Source organism: Neomonachus schauinslandi, chromosome 6 (assembly GCF_002201575.2).
Source record: "Neomonachus schauinslandi chromosome 6, ASM220157v2, whole genome shotgun sequence".
In the NCBI taxonomy this organism is placed as follows: Eukaryota; Metazoa; Chordata; class Mammalia; order Carnivora; family Phocidae; genus Neomonachus; species Neomonachus schauinslandi.
This window is the reverse complement of record NC_058408.1, coordinates 28,085,969-28,105,067: the sequence shown is the minus strand read 5'-3', so window position 1 is coordinate 28,105,067 and position 19,099 is coordinate 28,085,969. Positions and strand designations below refer to the sequence as shown.

The 19,099-nt window shown below is 43.5% G+C and overlaps 1 protein-coding gene across 1 annotated transcript in view; it reads left to right on the top strand.

The window, feature by feature from the left end:
* NAV1 (neuron navigator 1) overlaps window positions 1-19,099 on the top strand; it is a 170,286-nt gene that overhangs the window by 113,898 nt on the left and 37,289 nt on the right. The window lies entirely within an intron of this gene.

The window sequence follows — 19,099 nt, the reverse complement described above, 5'->3', positions numbered from 1 at the left end:
GCTTCCGTCTTGCATTTTTAAGTTAGTCTGGGCAAACTCTGCATCGGAGGGTTTTCCAGAAATAGATTGGGGGCTACATAAAGTGTTGGCCTCTGGTGGGTAATTGTACGGGATGAATTGTTGTTAAACTAAAGATGGAGCAAATAAGGTCCTGGTATAACCTTCCCAACCATAGGGACCCAATCTGAAGCTGTTACACTCTTTGCCAAAAGTAGGTACATTGCCAGTTTGATGGCGATGAAAGTCCAAGGAAGGGGACAGTGAAGGAAAGCTAGAACCTGGGAACTCCCAATGGAATAAAATTGCTTTGAAGAAAACGTTTAGTAATAGTGGTTTTTTCATATGGCCTTCTTTCCTACCACAGACCCTGGCAGGATTCTCAACCATATCCATAAAAACATTTTAATATGACCCCTTGATTTGTTCCTTCAACACAGTTTTTATTGAGAGTCTACTCTGTGCCAGACCCCACGATTCAACCCCTCTCACCCTGTAGAGGAAGATGCTTTGCTGCCATATATGCCAGGGACAAAACTCGCAGGGGGCGCCTGGGTGGCTCAGTTGTTAAGCATCTGCCTTCGGCTCAGGTCATGATCCCAGGGTCCTGGGATCGAGTCCCACGTCGGGCTCCCTCCTCAAGGGGAAGCCTGCTTCTCCCTCTCCCACTCCTGCTGCTTGTGTTCCTGCTCTCGCTATCTCTGTCTCTGTCAAATAAATAAGTAAAATATTAAAAAAAAAAAAAACTCGCAGGAAAATGCGTACAATGAGAACACTAGTCAGTCAAAGGCCACGTACAATGAAAGACTAACATTTAAGAGGTTGGCAGAGGAAGAGAGAGTCTGGATAAGAGGGTACAAGAAGAGAGTGCTGTCATTGAGGCAGACAAAGGGAACAATTTCAAGGAGTGACTAACACCGATAAATACCACTGAGAGGCGGGAAAAATAAGACTAAAAAGTCCTAATTGGATTTAGCAGTATATAGAGCCTTAGTATCCCTGACGGGAGAGATCTTAGTGAAGCAGCGGAGATGTAGTCCAAGTTCCAGTAGGTGGAGGAGTAAACGTGGGGTAAGGTGGGGATGGTGAGTGGGTAGTCTAAAGGACAACGCTAGCCTGCAAATGCAGGTTCTACCCATGTGGCTAGTGGCTCATGAGCGAGGAGGCACCAGGATCAAATCAGAGAGAACCCTCTCCTGCTGGATCTGCTTTTAGCTTTTACCTAGAATTTTTGTGTTACTTGTACTGCAGGATACAATTTTATTTTGTCCTGTTACGTCCACTTCCAATGCTGATGTTGATTCTCCGACACCAGCTGGGCATCCTCCGGTTCATCGGGATTCTGACATAATCTACCTGGAGAGAGCATCAGATCCCACAGGTTTAAGGCTCAGTTCTGCAAGACTGCTCCCCACCCACTTCAGATGCCAGTTGCAAGTCTAGGTGGTCACTTGGCCTTCTGACTGCCCGGCTATAAATCCATGGTTCCCGCATCCCCTCCTTGGCTTAGATTAATGTGCTAAAGTAGGTCACAGAATTCAAAAAAACATTTACTTACTTGAGTACCAGTTTATTATAAAAGGGTGCAACTCAGGAACAGCCAGATGGAAGAGACACATAGGACAAGGTATGTGGGAAGGAGTGTGGAGCTTCTCTGCTCTCTGAGTGGGCTGCCCCAGCATTTCCCTGTGTTCATCAACCCTGGACGCTCTCCAAACACTGTCCTTTTGGGATTTTTACGGAGGCTTCATCATGTAGGCCTGATTGATTAAATCATCGACCTTTGCCAATTGATTCAGTCTACAGGGACTGAAATTTCCAACCCTCTAATCATGTGATTGGTTCCCCTGGCAACCAGCCCCCATCCTTAGCTGGGGTCCAGAAGTCATCACATTGACATAAGTAAAGCTTTCATCACTTAGGAAATTCCTAGGATTTTAGGAGCTCTGTGCCAGAAACAGGGACAAAAACCAAATATATATATTTCTTACTATACATCACAACATCATGAACTTGACCACTGTTTTAAATGGGGAAATAATTCATTTTATTCAACGTGTGTAATTGGCTCTCAAAATAAAACTAGCAATACAACCGATATGAATAATATTTCATACAGTGTCAATTTACCAAAAGGTTAAAGAAAATATAGTTTCAGGTATAATGTAAACAAAATGCAATCAGGAACAGAGGAATAACATTAGGTACTTTAAGATAAAACTTTAGAGAAACTAGTGCCTTTAGACATCGGTAATGAGAATTCAACATAAAGACAACTGTAACTTAGTACCTTGCCTACATATTGCCTAGTTGCTTTTTTTTTTTTTTTTTTCTTAGGTAGGCTCCATTCCCAGCATGGAGCCCATTGCAGGGCTAGAACTCACAACTCTGAGATCAAGAGTTGGCGGCTTAACTGTGCCCAGTTGACATTTTGCACGTAACATACTTCAGTTGTTTTCAGCAATACTAGAAAGAATTGACATACACACACACACACAAAACCTCTTACCCTAGTAAAATAAAAATGAAATCTTTTGCATAAAAACATTTTTAAAAAAACATAAGATGGCGGAAGGATATACTTACTTATAGCTTAACTTAGTTTTTGTACAGCGAGAGAGGGAACACAAGCAGGGGGAGTGGGAGAGGGAGAAGCAGGCTTCCCGCTGAGCAGGAAGCCCGATGCAGGGCTCGATCCCAGGCGCCCCTTGTCATTATTTTTTAATGGGGCAGTAATGATTGGCTATCAGTTGTGGTACAGAGTAGAAACTACTCTGGTTTCTATGGTCAAATGCAGGCTCAGCAATTATTTGAATTCTTAGTTTGATTTTCTTTAGAGCCTATAATACAAGAATCATGGTGGTGTGCATGGTGAGATTTGGCAACTAATGTACTAGACTCGTGAGTTCCTCTGTGTGGGGTGGGGGGGAAGTACCTGGAAGGTGAAATTATTAGAGGGAGCTCACTCCTGATGCCTAAAATGGGGAAGAGTCTCCTAGAAGGAAAGTTTTGGGGGTTTTGTTTGTTTTTTTATTATAAAGCGTAGGCAGAATAGGTCCACCATGAAAACGTAGCCTCGTAAGAGCTAAAGGTTGTTTCTAAGGGTTAAGATGTTCCAAGAAACAGACTGAAAATGAAGGGGAAAATGCACAAATATGGGTATATGCAGAGCCTGCATAAAAGTATTTAAATCTTCAGTTTTCATGTGTTTTTATAGAGTTTATCTAAATTAAAGCACTGTAATCATATTTTCAGGCATTTAAAAAGCTTAGTTCTCCGAACACTTCATACATCTCGTTGTTAATTCTGAAACAAAACCATTTTATCAGCTCTTCATATTATTTCATGTCTTTCTTCAAGATGTCCACACAGGGCCCAAGAAGTATCTCAAGGGCCTCTACATTTGATAACTAAACATTTGACCTCCCTGGCTAATGATGTCCTGGGTGGCTGCCAAACAGGACAGACTCTCCAAAACATTCTGATTCATAATGCCTCAGAATCCCCACTTCCTGCTGCTTCATTTTTGAGTCAGTAGTTTGCATTCACCTGACTGAATGTGTAGAAAATCTCTGCATTTTCATCCTGAAGAAAAATTCTTTCTTCAGACTAACAGGTTTCTTTTCCAACACATCCGATATTTTTTTTATACTTAATCCTTCTCCAGGGAGTTGGAAAAAAGGCATGGAACTAATGAAAAATTCTTCCCTTTTTTTCTTTTCTACTTTGGCGATCTTTGTGATTGATCAGTAAATGATTCTTACTTGACCCCCAAAGGTTTCCTTCTGTAGTTACAATAATAGTCGTAGGTGTGGCATAAGAGGATGTTAAGGTGAGCTCTCCATAAAAGCACCACTGTCACACCAAGCAATGCAACACTATTAGTTCTTAGCCACCAGGATGTCATCGGCAAAAAAGCAATTATCTCCCTGTTCAACAACCTGCCCTTCGGGCTTGACTTCCGTGTCACATACTCCATTGAATACCTGAAAAAGCAGCTCCTCCTCAAGATCTCTAAAGGGGAAGAGTTTTTATAGGTTTCTTTCAGTTTCTATATTTGATCCTCTGTCTTGGAATAGAGATGATACAACACTGTGGTTCATAGTATATACTCCATCTTCAGTGCTGTAATGAAATGACGTTCTCCAAAATCAGCTGATTTTGGAGAATCTCCCATTAACCTAAGAAACAATTCTGATTTCATTTTCATCCAGCAAAGCACGAGAGAGGAACATGTCCTCTTGAACTTGGAGATGTCCAGTGCTTGCAGGGCTGTGGTTTTGGCAAGATTGGGTGAACAAGCTCTTCTGCATAAGGAAGGGGTCTCTAACTGCCCTCATACTCAAGTCTAGCCTGGGCCCTACTCCATCGCTATCTACTTCCTTTTTTTTTATAGATTTTCTTTTCAGGGGCACCTGGGTGGCTCAGTCATTAAGCGTCTGCCTTCGGCTCAGGTCATGATCCCAGGGTCCTGGGATCGAGCCCTGCATTGGCCTCCCTGCTCAGTGGGAAGCCTGCTTCTCCCTCTCCCACTCCCCCTGCTTGTGTTCCTCTCTCGCTGTGTCTCTCTCTGTCAAATAAATAAATAAAATCTTTTTTTAAAAAAGCTTTAAAAAAAAAGATTTTATTTTCAGATAAGCTCTACACCCAACGTAGGGCTGAAACACACAACCCCCAGATAAAGAGTCCCACGTTCCACCAACAGAGCCTGCCAGGCTCTCCCCATTGCTGTCTACTTTTTAGCACAGACCCATCTACCCAAACAGGGCCACTCCCTAAATAAGCCTCTGGACTTCCCATCAGCATCTAAGATGAGCACCTGAAGGAAAAATGCCAGGTGGGGCACAGACCTCGGTGCCAAGAAGACCAACTGGCAGTCAGTGGATGTTGATAGACAAGGGGAGAGGGAGCCAGTGGCAGGACTTCCTCTGGTGGGGTGGAAGCGAGCAGTTGGTGCTGTTGACCCCAAAGCCTAAGCTGTGAGGGGCCATGGCGTTGACAACTTCGACTCTGAGGACTGGCTCATGCCCCAGATGGGAGGAAGCATCATAGTGCCACTTGACCAGCCTAGCCGTGATATGTGGGGGTGTAAGGGGAGTTCTAGAGATGACACAGCCAATTCTGTGGCCCTACGGAAGGCCCTGGGCTGCACCATCTGTAGGTTGGCCCCTGCCTCTCCCTTCCCGCCCCAGGCCACAGGGTGCCCTGTTGGACCCAGAAGACTCCATAAAGTGGCCCCACTTGGGGGGTCCATCCAGCATTTCCCCCTCTCCTCACTCTGATTCTTACCCATGGGTTACAGAGACTTTCTTTGCAAAACAACGTCCAGAAGATTGAACTTCATCTTCAAGGGCCAGGGCGAGTCCTGGCTGGGTTTTTCTAGAGGGGAAAGATGCTGGAATGGAGTGGCCCCAAAAGAGCGCCCTACCGACCAAGTGCTACTAAGTCAGTTATCATTCGCCGCTGGCTCTTCTCCCACTCTTCTGCTGCCTCAACAATGATCTGTTTTTACCTGTTCTATTCCAGCCTTGCAGCGCTGAGATTTTAATTGGTGGTGCTCATGTTAAAGAAGTTTGCCTTTGTAATCTGTAAGAGTCAGCTTGGACAAATATGAAAGGTTTCTGTCCAGTTAGACTATCCTACGTTCTTCTTTTTGCTAAAGCCCCTCCCTTTAGTGGACCAGGAGCCTGTCATTCCTTCAGGCAGATTCTGTTTTGGTTTGCAGGCTTTGGACGTCTAGGAACTAACCCATTTCTTTGTCACCATTCTCAGTCCCAAACTTCAGTGACTGTTGAGATGCGGTGTAGAAGGGATGGAGCAGACACAAATAACATGTGACCTGGAGACCACCTTTTTGTGCAAAGAGCCCCTCGAGATGCATAAAGGATACTCGCCCTCCAGTGGAACATCATTTGGAAAGCTGCCAAATAATGCCAAGTGGTTTCCCTAGTGATCTGAGTAAATGCCTAATTTAGTTTTGCTATTCTGCGACCACCCCGAACTTCAGTTCTCTCTCTCATGATGGGAATATTTATAGTATACTATACTGTATAATAAAAACAATATATTAAAAACAGAGTCTTTAGAGTCAGACAGATCCTAATATTAAACTGGCTCTGTTTCTTCACTTGCTATGGGACCTTGGGCATGTAACTTTACCTGTCTTAAGTTTTAGCTCTCCTAGAGGTAAGATGGAAATAATATTGAACTCAGGGTTAATATGAAGAGTAAATGAAATGCCAGCAAAGTGCTTGGTATACATATTTAAGTACTGGGCACACAGTGACTATTGTTTTCATAATGATTTGGTGGTATTCACAAAGAAAAATAAGATTAGAGTATGTGCATGGATCAGCACAAATCTGGCATCTCCACTAGGCAATAATGTAAAATGCATTCCCTTCTGACAAAAGCAAGTACCACGGGATCAGTATAAAGGCAGCATATTAAAGATGCCTTTTAAGAAACACTGTTTTGGGGGCGCCTGTGTAGCTCAGTCCATTAAGCATCCGGCTCTCGATCTCAGCTCAGGTCTTGATCTCAGGGTCGTGAGTTCAAGCCCCACATTGGGTTCCATGCTCGGCATGGAGCCTACTTAAAAACAAAAAAAAAAACCCAAAAAATAAAAGCGAAGAAAGAAGCACTCTTCGGATTTCCACAGTGCTTACAGTAGTAGAAGAGTGGGGGCACCACTTTGATTTGATGCAAGCTTATGGACAGGTAACAAACAAGTGAGTGAGCTAGAGAGCTGTATTGACTCCACAGACTGGAGACCATCCCCTGGGTTTCAGCATTTCCGAAGTTGGAGGGTATGATGCAAAGACTGTGAGTGTTCATTAGCATTGTTTGGTTGTCCTCTCAGGTTCCTAAATTAGTTGTCTTCCAGAAAACCGTGACTCTTTAGTAAAACTTCAGACTTTCCTCTGCTTACGTACAGGTCACTGCTACACATTTGTCCAGCAAGACAGAGCTTACGTTGGTTACGTTTGACTGGGCGGGTCTAAGGAGTAGCTAATGTCGACTCAGATCCCACACTGACTAAATGAACAGCAGCTTCTCACGAAGCAGGCTCAGACGCTGACATGATGGCTTGGCTACAATGGAAATCTTTACCATTGAATCCACACAGACTAAGAAATGGTCAGTTATGAAGCCTGCCCTTAAGTTCTCCTACCTTCTCGTAGCTATTTCTCAGAAGATAATGACCCCACGGTGCCGATGGAGGCACTGGTTAAGCTCCCCCCTACTCCCCCATCCCACCTCTGACCCACCGTAACAAATTGATAAGGCTCCCTGGCAGGTCGGTCCCTCTAAGCAGTATGCTAGCTCGGCATGATAGTATGTAAGTGGGCAGACACGAGGAATCAGGGTCCAATACTTTTCTCTCTAGGTTTTAGGATTTGGAATGTGTGTTTATTTCTGTTTTGCTGGCTTTCCTTTTTAATGTTCCTTGTTTTGTTTCTCTTGTGTAGATTAAATGTGGACGGCATTAGGGTAATCACAGGCAGAACGTTTGGGTGGCGCATAAGCCCTCGATTTTGAGTCAGGATTTTTGACCGAGGCTCGGTGATTAGAAAAAAGATGATTTCAGTTTCTGTGGAACTCAAAGAAGTTATAAAGTGGACTTTTTATTTAATAGAGTAAAAGAAAAAAAAAAGGTGGTAATGGAAGGCCAGGGAATGGAGTGTGAAGATTGAATGTGATACAAAGAAGTCAAAAAACGGGGGAGTGATGTGTTCAGAGGGAATGCCTGGCAGTTCATTTGGTTTGTGGTGGGAAGCCTCATTCCACGAAGAGAGAGTAGCTTACAGGCCAGAGGTGTTTATTGCCAGCTCAGCATTTCACACCAGCAGTCTGGCCTGAATCTTTTGGAGCTGCCAGAAACTGCTCAGGGTTGCACCAATTCATTAGCCTAGTAGTCTGAATTTAAAGCCTGAGTCCTATCTTTTTTCACCTCTTCTGATTCTCACTGTAAACTAACAGGGTGATTTGAATTGTGAAGATGAGTGGCAGCTTGTTAATATCAGGGGCTTTGCTCTGAGGCCACGATGGTAACACAACCTTACACAGGTCATAGGCACTCTATATGACTTCTTCCAACCTGCCTGTGTAGCAGGATTTGCGTTTCTAATGACAAAAGGCTTTTGCTTCTGTCAGTCCCTCATAAATCATCGTAAAAGCTGCAAATATGTTTGAATCCCATCTGATTCCAGTGGAGGATTGGCAATGAGGTGCACACGGTACTAGTATCTCTTCTTTTTCCTTTTATTGTCCTCTCCTGCCTCTTACTCCCCACCTACTCCCCACCCCTTTTTATTTCCTGAGTCAAAACCTAGCCAGTAGTAGTGCTGGTAGAAGAATCTGGTTTTGACTTGTAAACTGAGCAGGTTAGATCTGAAGGGCACTAAGAGGGAATAGAAATGGAGGTCCTTCTTTGTCCAAAATTTGGTCCAGGACTTGTCAGTTGAGGGATTCTTATTTCTCTTCCTTTTCGTCTGTAGTTTGGTCTAGCCCGGCGGTCAGCAGACTTTGACCTTCTGGGCTAGATCTGGTCCACTGCCTGTTTTTACATGGCCCAAAAAGCTAAGAATGGTTTTCATATTTTCAAGTGATTGGGGGGGGGGGGAATCAAAAGAAGAGTAATATTTTGTGGCACATGAAAATGACGTAAAATTCAAATTTCATTGTCCATAAATAGTTATTTTGGAACATAGCTGCCTTCATGTTTGTTCACATACTCTCCGTGGTTGCTTTCCTGCTACAGGGGCAGAGATAAGCCATTGCAACAGACACCATATGGCCCTTAAAGCCTAAATTATTTACTATCTGGTCCTTGACAGGAAGAACTTGCCAAGGCCTGCTCTAGGCATTTCATGTGAACCTTTCCAACTTTTCAGAATATTGTCAGTTATCTCTTAATTCCTTACTGCTTTCAAGAAAATGCAGAAATGCAGACACTGTTGGATCATTTCCTTTCAGTTAGCCAGGGATTTGGGAATTGTGTGAGAGACTCCTAAGAAAGGCCTCAGGAAGAATATGGGTGAGAAGTGGGGAGGAAACAGGAAGTATCTTATGAAATTTTAAGTCAAATACCATCTTCATCCCTTTCCAAAAACCTATGAGATGGGACATCTCTGATGGTTTGGGGAAGAAAAGGAAATGTTGGTTCCAAACAGTACTCAGCTGACTATTCTTAGAGCCTCCTTCAGACTCTCTGATAAAAACAGACACTCCAATTAGGATCGCTTTTATCCATTGACATTTTAATTTTGTGACTTTTTAGTTTTTGTCAAGATAGGTTTTTTTGCCCAAGTTAAGAATCAAAATTATTCCTGGGCGCCTGGGTGGCTCAGTCGTTAAGCGTCTGCCTTCGGCTCAGGTCATGAGCCCAGGGTCCTGGGATCGAGCCCCGCATTGAGCTCCCTGCTCGGCAGGAAGCCTGCTTCTCCCTCTCCCACTCCCCTTGCTTGTGTTCCCTCTCTCGCGGTGTCTCTCTCTGTCAAATAAATAAATAAAATCTTAAAAAAAAAAAGAATCAAAATTATTCCCCCCGATGTTCAACTTTCCAGACGTTTTGCTTCATAGGTGCTGAACTACCTGTTGATACGTGGGGAAATGGAGGCTAAGACAAACGAGTTGAACTCTGGTGATAAATCACAGTGGAAATGGAGGTGCATATTCAGTATTCCAGAGCCTACCCCAAAGGGCAGCTGCTGCTTCTTTGAAGGTGAATTTGATGGCACCCCAGAGAACGTTCCCCTTTTCTTGAGAGAGATTCCCAGTTACCTTTCACTCGGTGGAGGATTTAAATTTCCTCCTTCGGAGACATTTGAAAGAAAGAGGAAGGTGCCTTGTTTTTTCACTCCTACCCCTGTGAAAACAGTAGAGGAGGGGGAAGGCTGGAGGCAGGCAAAAAGGGAAATCTCTGAAACTAGAGAAAACTCAAACAAATTGTGGCCAGCCGACTCAGCATTCCTCACCCACAGTTGGTCCTAATTAAGGAGACTCCCGTTAAACAGCTCAACTTTCTGCTCTTCCCCCCCCCCCCTTTGCTCTGGCCCTGCCAGCTGACATGGCAGAGATTTAACTAAACCACACCTCTGGAACAGTTTCTCATGTCTTCCCCTTCTAGTCTCACTTCTGTCTCTTGCCCACTACCCTGCAATTACCCTTTCCCGCATTAAGATCCCAATAAAATACATTGGTACCTCTAATCCAATTGCATCCATTTTGTCCCACAGAGTGCTATACACGCTGTTTGCAGGGCTGAATAGCTGTGCATCGTGTCATCAGAGGGGCACACTAAGGACCTGATTGCATCATAGAAAGGTGGAATTTCTCCAGGATTATTTTGCTGCCAAATCAAAGCAATAATTCCTTCCACTTTGCTTGACTCTTGATTTTCTCAGTTCGTAGCTTCTCCTGAGCCTAGCTGATGGATTTGGGTATTTTATTTCAGCTGTGGTCTTATGATCAAAAGCTTAATGTTAGTAAATCTCTGAATGGGAAACCAGTCTGAATGATGGAGGTGGTCAGCGTCCATTGTGGTCTACTGGTGGTGGGGGTATTGATGTATAAATAAAAAAGCTAGTTTTTATCACTTAATGGTTATATTAGTCTGCCCAGGCTGCTTTGACAAAATACCAAAGACTGGGAGACTTAAACAACAGAAACTTATTTTCTCACAGTTCTGAAGGCTAAAATTACAAGATTGAGATGCTGTCAGGTTTGGTTTCTCGTCAAACCTCTCTTCAGGGCTTGTAGACAGTCATCTTCTCTCAGTGTCTCTGCGTGAGCTTTCCTCTGTGTGCACACACAGGAAGAGCTCTCTGGTGTCTCTTCCTCTTCTCCTAAGGATACCAATCCTGTCAGATTAGGTCTCCACCCTAATGACTTCATGTAACCTTAATGACCTCCCTAAAGGCTCTATCCCCAAATGTAGTCATTGGGAGTTATGTCTTCCCTTTAAAGATTTGTGGGGGGGGGGACACAATTTGGTCTATAACAATGGTCTAGGCTTAAGAAACTCTCATAACTTTAGAGCAAAGATTAAATGCCAGAATCAAGAAGGCGGTGCTTGAAGCATGGTGTTATGAGGCAAGATGATAATTTAAAAAATTTTTTTTCTAGGCCATAGACATTTGAGAATCTGAAAGTATGATCCAAGTCCAGAAAATTGCACATAGGCACAGAATTTTGTATGTAACTGCAAGGGCATCCATTTCTCCAGACCAATTAAGGACTCGATGCTGGTAGGCGAGTTCTCTCTCAAAGCATTCTTGTCCCTGGTCAGATAACATATGTACAGATTTAGGCAGAGGGTGTGTATGAAAGAAAAACATGGCTTGATTTTAACCAAAATGGGGTTCTGCTTAGGACTGGGCCTGTGATTCTATTGCCACCACTCAAAAACCTTAGGCCTCGTAGGAAAGGAGAGTGAGCTCAGGCAGACGTGCCAGTGATGGCTACAACTTGAGCAAGAGTTGAGGTGGGCTAGAACTGGGGCTGAGCAGACAGTTTTCTCACTTCTCTGTTACATCAGGCATCATCAGAAATAACAGAAGTCCTCTCTCAGTGAGCACCTCAGGGTGATGTTTCATATGCTTGGTGGGATAGCAGCCTTGTGTTTATTTACATTATCCCATTTCTAGATGCCACAGGGAACGTTGGCAGTCACTGTAGAAATTATGAGCTGAGTGACTTAAAAGAAAAAGACAACAGTGGAAATCTGTGATTTCTGAATTTTACAGAATGGCCAAGGTACAGTAGGGCATTGGGGCCTAATTTCCTTGGCTTTTTATATCAGCTGGCTTTGATCTCCAAGAAATATCTTCAAACTTTGTGGTATTAAGGCTCCAAAGTTGTGCTATTTCCTGATTTTTCAATGATGCCAATAGTACCGTGTAAGCTAATCTATAGGAATTAAATCTGAATTTTGGGTCGCCAGCTTATAGTCATTCACAGAATTTGAGAGTTGAACAAAATTAGTCAGATAGTTCTGTGATTCAAACTGGAATTTAGGAAGTGTCTTAATAAGTTGCTGAAACCATTAGTTTTCTTATGCACTGGGATCCTGGTGTGAGCTGACTGCCAAAGTATCAAGGAGGCCAAATAAATTTTCCTAATTGTACATATCCTCCAGTTTCATATCAGACTCTGGTTACCTTGTTCTTTAGAATCCCTTCTTCTAGGGGCGCCTGGGTGGCTCAGTCGTTAAGCGTCTGCCTTCGGCTCAGGTCATGATCCCAGGGTCCTGGGATCGAGCCCCGCATTGGGCTCCCTGCTCAGCGGGAAGCCTGCTCCTCCCTCTCCCACTTCTCTGCTTGTGTTCCCTCTCTCGCTGTCTCTCTCTCTCTCTGTCAAATAAATAAATTTTTAAAAAATCTTAAAAAAAAGAATCCCTTCTTCTAGGTGATCTTTACCCTTGACTTGGCAAACCCTTAGCTCAAAAAATTTACATTGGCTTCTTCTCCCCGCTCCCCCCTCTTCCTCTAAATCTCTCACTCTGTGCAATTCATCCTTTCCTCCCATTGCCTGGCTTTGTTGGCCAGATCAGGCTAGCTTGCTGTGGTCTCTGCCAAACCACAGACATGTAACGAAGCAGACACTGTACTCCCCCTTGCTCTTGGAGTGCTCTGAGGCCACATGGGGGTGGGGAGCGGGAAAGGTTACCGACTTTGAGAACCTTGGCGGTACTTGAGTAGCATGTTGGTTTCTCTACATGGCCTTGATTCATTTGCAAAACTGAACATCACAAAATTGCCCAATTACATTCTGACTCTTCCATTATCTTTTTCTGTTTTTTAAATCACTTCTCCTCCTTAACCTCTCGAAGGTTCTCTGAGGACTGTGGCTGATAATTCAATTCATGCATCCAACAATTCTACCACATTTGGTGCCATCAAGGGATGGATAAGCTGAAGTTTAACTGCACACCATAGCTTTCCCAGGTCATGGATCAACTGTAATTGCTGCAGCAACTAATGAACTCCAGCTCTTCAAAGCTGACATTTCATTGACCAAAAGTTTCCTGTTTAGGACAGCGCTTTCTAAAGATGCAAGTCACATATGTAATTTAAATTTTTCTAGTAGAGACATTTTAAAAAGTAAAACAGGTGAAATCAATTATAACATGTTTTATTTAACCCAATATATCTAAAATGTTATTTTAGTATGTAATATAAAGTTATTAGCAAGATGCATTATAATCTTTTTTCATACTAAGCATTTGAAATCTGGTACTAAATCTTTGAAGTCCTACTATACATCTCAATTTGGGCTAGCCATGGTTCAAGTGCTCAGGAGCCACGTAAGGCCAGGAACTACCATGTTACACAGATCTAGAAGATTACCACCTTGTTAACAAAGGAGAGCAAGTGAGTCCACTTGCTACAGGGACCAAAGATGGAATATCACTGACTAATTCTCTCATTAGGAACCCACATTTCCATGGCTGGCTGAGTGACCTTTGGGGAAGCCTGAGCTGGCTATCAGCTGAATGGCTCACCTCCAGGAATGGGCCTGAAGAAAGTATAAAAGATGAAGAATGGGATATACTGGGAACTTCGGCTTGAGTAGAGTTCAGAATGTGTTCCCTTGTTCAGATGTACCAGATAAGGCTTAGGTCAGGAAAGGTTATCATTTCTGTCATTTGACTCCATTTCTTCCTGTTAGGTTTTCCTCCTATTGAGAGTTTAGAGGGGCCCCTGGGTGGCTCAGTTGTTGAGCGTCTGCCTTTGGCTCGGGTCATGATCCCAGGGTCCTGGGATCGAGCCCACGTCGGGCTCCCTGCTCCATTGTGGGAAGCCTGCTTCTCCCTCTCCCACTCCCCCTGCTTGTGTTTCCTCTCTCGCTGTGTCTCTGTCAAATAAATAAATAAAATCTTTTTTTTTTTTTTTTTATTTTTAGATTTTATTTATTTGACAGAGAGAGACACAGCGAGAGAGGGAACACAAGCAGGGGGAGTGGAGGAGGGAGAAGTAGGCTTCCCGCCGAGCAGGGAGCCCGACGTGGGGTTCGATCCCAGGACTCCGGGATCGTGACCCGAGCCGAAGGCAGACGCTCAATGACTGAACCACCCAGGTGCCCCAATAAGTAAAATCTTAAAAAAAAAAAAAGAGTTTAGAATCCACTACTACACTTCCGTAGCAGACAAGTGCTGAAGCATAGGCCAAACATGAACATAAACATATGTGATGTTGAACTGTATGAAAGTATCCATGTTTAACCATTTTTTACCTACAAAATGGATGATTTCATATGGTTTAACCTAGGAATACTCCTAGAAGGCAAGAGTATTCTTGAGGTTATAAGCAAGGAAACCTGTATCTAAACTCTAACCTGGTTGCTGGTTTAGTCCAAGGAAGTTATGGAAATTTTTAAGATGAGAGCAAGCAGGTCATGATCTCATCATGGGTTATGGGATCCAGCCCCGTGTCAGGCTCAGCACTCACAGGCTGCACACTCAGTGGGCAGTCTGCTTGAGATTCTCTTTCTCTCCCTCTGCCCTTCCCCCCACTTACTCTCTCCCTCCCTCCCTCCCTTTCTCCCTCTCTCTCTCTCTCTCAAATAAATAAATAAATCTTTAATGATAATAGTAAAGACGAGAGCAAGTATCCAGAATGTATTCTGGTCCATAGAAGTATATACTCTTGGAAGTCAGCCTGTTCCATTTCTAGCCATAAAGTTAACCTCCCCAGGAGGACAGATTAATTTTGAGTCTCTTTATGTGTTTAACTCTATCTTGGACTGATCCTAGACCAAACTTTATGTACTCTGTTCCCTGTCCCCTTGAAGTACTAAGAGTAACTTCAGCTTCAGGGGCAGATGTCATGAAATACTCTTGGCTGCAGAACCATCCAATGGCAGCATTATCTAAAGCACTTATAATCTCAAAATATTCCTTTTGTGTTGATCCAGAGCCATCCTGGCTCTTAGGGAACCTAGAGCCAGGGTTGTTACATTTGCTTCTTCTCCCCACTCCCCCCTCTTCCTCTAAATCTCTCACCCATCTTGACTGTCAGATTGCCATCAGACCTCAAGTCTAATCTACACTTTGTCTTACCATTAGTCACTGTTTCCTATTTAACTGCCTGACCTAGGTCACTGTCCATCAACTCCAGCAAGTGAGACGGTATCAAGAGTTGTGACTATTGATGACCTTTCCGCCTCTGCTCCATTTGACGTTTGTGTGTCTCATAGAATACAGTCCGGGGTGCCTGGGTGGCTCAGTTGGTTAAGCGACTGCCTTCGGCTCAGGTCGTGATCCTGGAGTCCCAGGATCGAGTCCCACATCGGGCTCCCCACTCAGTGGGGAGTCTGCTGCTCCCTCTGCCCCTCTCCCCTCTCATGCTCTCTCTCTCTCTCTCTCAAATAAATAAATAAAATCTTAAAAAAAAAAAAAAAAAAGAATACAGTCCACCCTTGTTGGTACAGTGATGGAGACTGAAAAGCCTCCCAAGTCTAACTCTGGCTTCTTTTTATAAGTAGTTGGTGATTTAGTTCCCAGAAGTTGGGTACACTGTGGTCAAACAGCTTCCTGCTGTCTTGGAGCCTGTTTCCAGTTTAGATGGTGAAGCACTGCCCTTCTTTTCCTAGATGGGAGAGCAAGAAGTCCTAAGTGTCTCCTTGGGATATAATCTTAGGCTTCCAATTCCGTAAACTCTGCCTGCGAGTAAAAATAATCACCCCGATATCCCATTTCTTAAAACTAGCCTATTATAGATATTTCTCCACTTTCAGAGGAGAAAGTCAGCTTCTGTGTACAGAGCTCTTATCCACTAGGTGGTAAATAGTCAGGAAAATTTGTTAACTGACTCACCAGGCATATATATTCTGGACAAATCACGATTCAGTATTCAAGTCTGACTTTTAAGGACCATGCTGTGCTAGAGAAGCAATGAGGATTTTTTCCTATGTAGTCACAAGCTAGTCCACCCTTCCCGCTAGCTAGCCCACACCCTTGGCCCTCCGGCTGCCTGCAGGCTCCCTTGGCTGTTGACTGCGGAATGGCTGGACCTGAAGTATAGGGAGCAGACTGTGGGAGAGAAGTCTGGGAGGGGTGGCCAGTCCTAGCCAAGAGCTACGTTAGTGTTGGTGCTTTTCCCAGAGGGGAGGAGTGTTCCCTGCCCCGTGCATTGCCATGTGTCTGCACAGACACAAACAGAACAGTGTTCAGTTGAGCTGGCCTCCTCACAGGCCTTCTTTTCATCCTACAGAGGAGATGGGGTGCACCAAAGTATCTCTAAGACTGTGGTATCAGTGCTAGGAAGTGGGCAAGAGAACAGAAAGAGGAATCTGTTGCTATTCTTACAGCCCTGGATGGAAGATGTGATGAATTAGCACTCAAGAAGCTGATTTATTGAAAGGAATGGTATAGTGTCACATACAAGCACTCCCACCCAAATAACAAGAATAAGCTGGATAAAGAACAAACCTAACTGAGAAAACAAACAATTAAATATCTAAGAATGCGAAGTATTCAAATTGAACTAAATTCCAGAAGGGTCCGAGCCCTTGCTAGGAGAGAAAAAAATGCATGGCCGCTTTCATTCTGGAGGCACAGCAGCAGGAGGAGAAAGCCTACTGTAGGTGAGAATAAGGAGAAAGTAGCTCAACGTCATATAAAACGTTTGAACGCTGCATGTTGGCTGGTATAAGGAAACTAAATCCCAGAGCAGATACTGTACCCACCCACTCCTCATTCTTTCCCCATGAGGACTTTGCTTAATACGTACAGTGGCAGCAAGTTGATAGCGCAGGGCAGGGCAGAACGATGAGAAAGACACCCTCCTCCCTACCCAGTGTACAGAGAGCATTCATTGAGTACCTAGCAGTAACACACTACAGAGAAATTTGAGAGCAAGGCAGGAGGATAGAAAAAGACCCCTTCAAAGCACAATGGCCCTTCACTGAGTATATAGAAGCTGCCCACCAAGAGTAAAGAGGACTCCACAGCAGCCCAAAAAGCTGGTGGCTGGGCTATAAAGTATAGAGAGAGATATCTGGAGTCTCACTATGGTCAGATCCCAAGCCCCACTGAGACGATCTTGATCCTACCCTCAAAACATTTGACACCAGTGGTGCACCGACTTCAACCAAAGAGACAACAAAGCCCAGACCTAGCTCTGCTACAGATAAGACTGGCTCAGCTCTCAATCCTAACAGCCTGACAGAGGAAGGGGCGCATCCTTTTCTAGGTATATGTATTGCCGTTCTTTGTTCACATACATCTGGCATATGATAAAAAGTTATAAGACTCATGAAGAGGCAGGAAATATAACTGAGAGAAAAAATAGTCCATAGAAGCAGACCTACAGATGACTCAGATGTTGGAATTAACAGACAACATTGTAAAATGCTTTTTTTTTTTTAAAGATTTTATTATTTATTCATGAGAGACAGAGACAGAGAGAGGCAGAGGGAGAAGCAGGCTCCCAAGGAGCAGGGAGCCTGATGCGAGACTCGATCCCAGGACCCTGGGATCATGACCTGAGCCGAAGGCAGATGCTTAACCATCTAAGCCACCCAGGCGCCCCATGTAAAATGCTTTCAATAAATATTTTTAAGGGTCTAGTAGAAAAGGTGAATTATATTGAGTGGATGGAGAACTAAAGCAGAGAACTGGAAGTTCTAAAAAAAAAAAAAAGAATGTATATAAATTCCCTCTGAAACCAGGATTTCTTAGAAACAAACTACTAATCATTCTTGGAGAATATGTAAGAAGCAGTTCCAAAATTGTAACCCCTTCCCTGAGTTTATGCATTCCTACATTCACAGAAACCAGGAGTTCAAGTCTGCAAGTGTGTACAAGCCCACTATGTACAAGATACAGTATGAGAGGTACAAAGATGAATGAGACTCAATCCTGCCCCTCAGGGAAATACAGTCCAGTGTACATAAAAGAGAATGAGATTTCTTCTGGCAAGGAGGATCATGGAAAGCCTCATAGAAAACTTGGTTTGATCTGGGCATTGAAGAAAGGTAAGATTTCAAAATGCAGAGCTAGGGAGAAACCCATGGAAAGTAGGTAAGGTTTATGTACATTGTCGTCAAGTCCCCATAATATTGCCAGGACTCCAGAATCTTCAGCAGGACACAGATTGCACAGTGATGATAAGATAGGCCTGTACTTCCAAAAAGAAATTAGGTGAGACAGCTGGTCACCTAATAGGAATCCTAGAAGACATAACAATTTGGAGCAGGGTGGGACTAGGGTAAAGGAGATGAGCATTGTGTTTATCTGTATCCTACCACGGCAAAGTCATGTTTCTAGGTTTTGTTGGAAAATTAAATCACTCCTTCCTCTGAATCCTCTTATGTATGTTGTCTATACTTCATATATGGTATTCATTTCATGTATATGTCTTCTTCCACCCTTGGATTGTGAGCTTGTTCTGATAGTCACTCATTTTAAATGCCCATACAACTGAGACTGTCGTGTAAATGCCAGGAGCTCAATGAATGTTTGCCAAGTTGAAATTTAATTTAACCCAAGGCAGAGTATATAGGACTTGAATTCAGATAGTCTGGCTATAACATCTGTGCTCTTAATTACTACCCTATGTTAATGATGGCTCGTGGATAATCTTGAACAGTGGGCCTTAGAATTTTGATTTTATTATATCAGCAATGAGGAGCTAATGAAGGCTTGGGAAGTGCTACACTTATGGGTGATTAGGCTTCTGATTATATTCAGTGTGTTGGAAGGAGGGAGAATTTATAGACAGTGGGGTCGGTAAGAAGGCTTTTACTGTGGTTTGGGTGAGGGGACATTAGCTCTGAGCCAGAGCAAAAGCAGGAGAAATATAGAGGAAAAAAAGATTTGAGAGGCAAATGGTCACACAAGTAGCGGACCTCTTGAGGAGGGAAGAAAAGAAAAAAGAGTTAAAGCCATACTGAAGTTATTGATAAAGTGACAGGGGGAAAAAAACTGATACTTTTCAGGTAAACCGGAAATGAGAAGTTTGAGATTTGGACGGAGGATTAAAGGATATGAGGCGATCGGTAAAGGAGAAAATGAATATCCTGCTGAGAAAAATCTTTAATTTATGGCTATAACCTGTTCCAGTACTTTAGAAATATCCCTTGACAGGAGTCATTT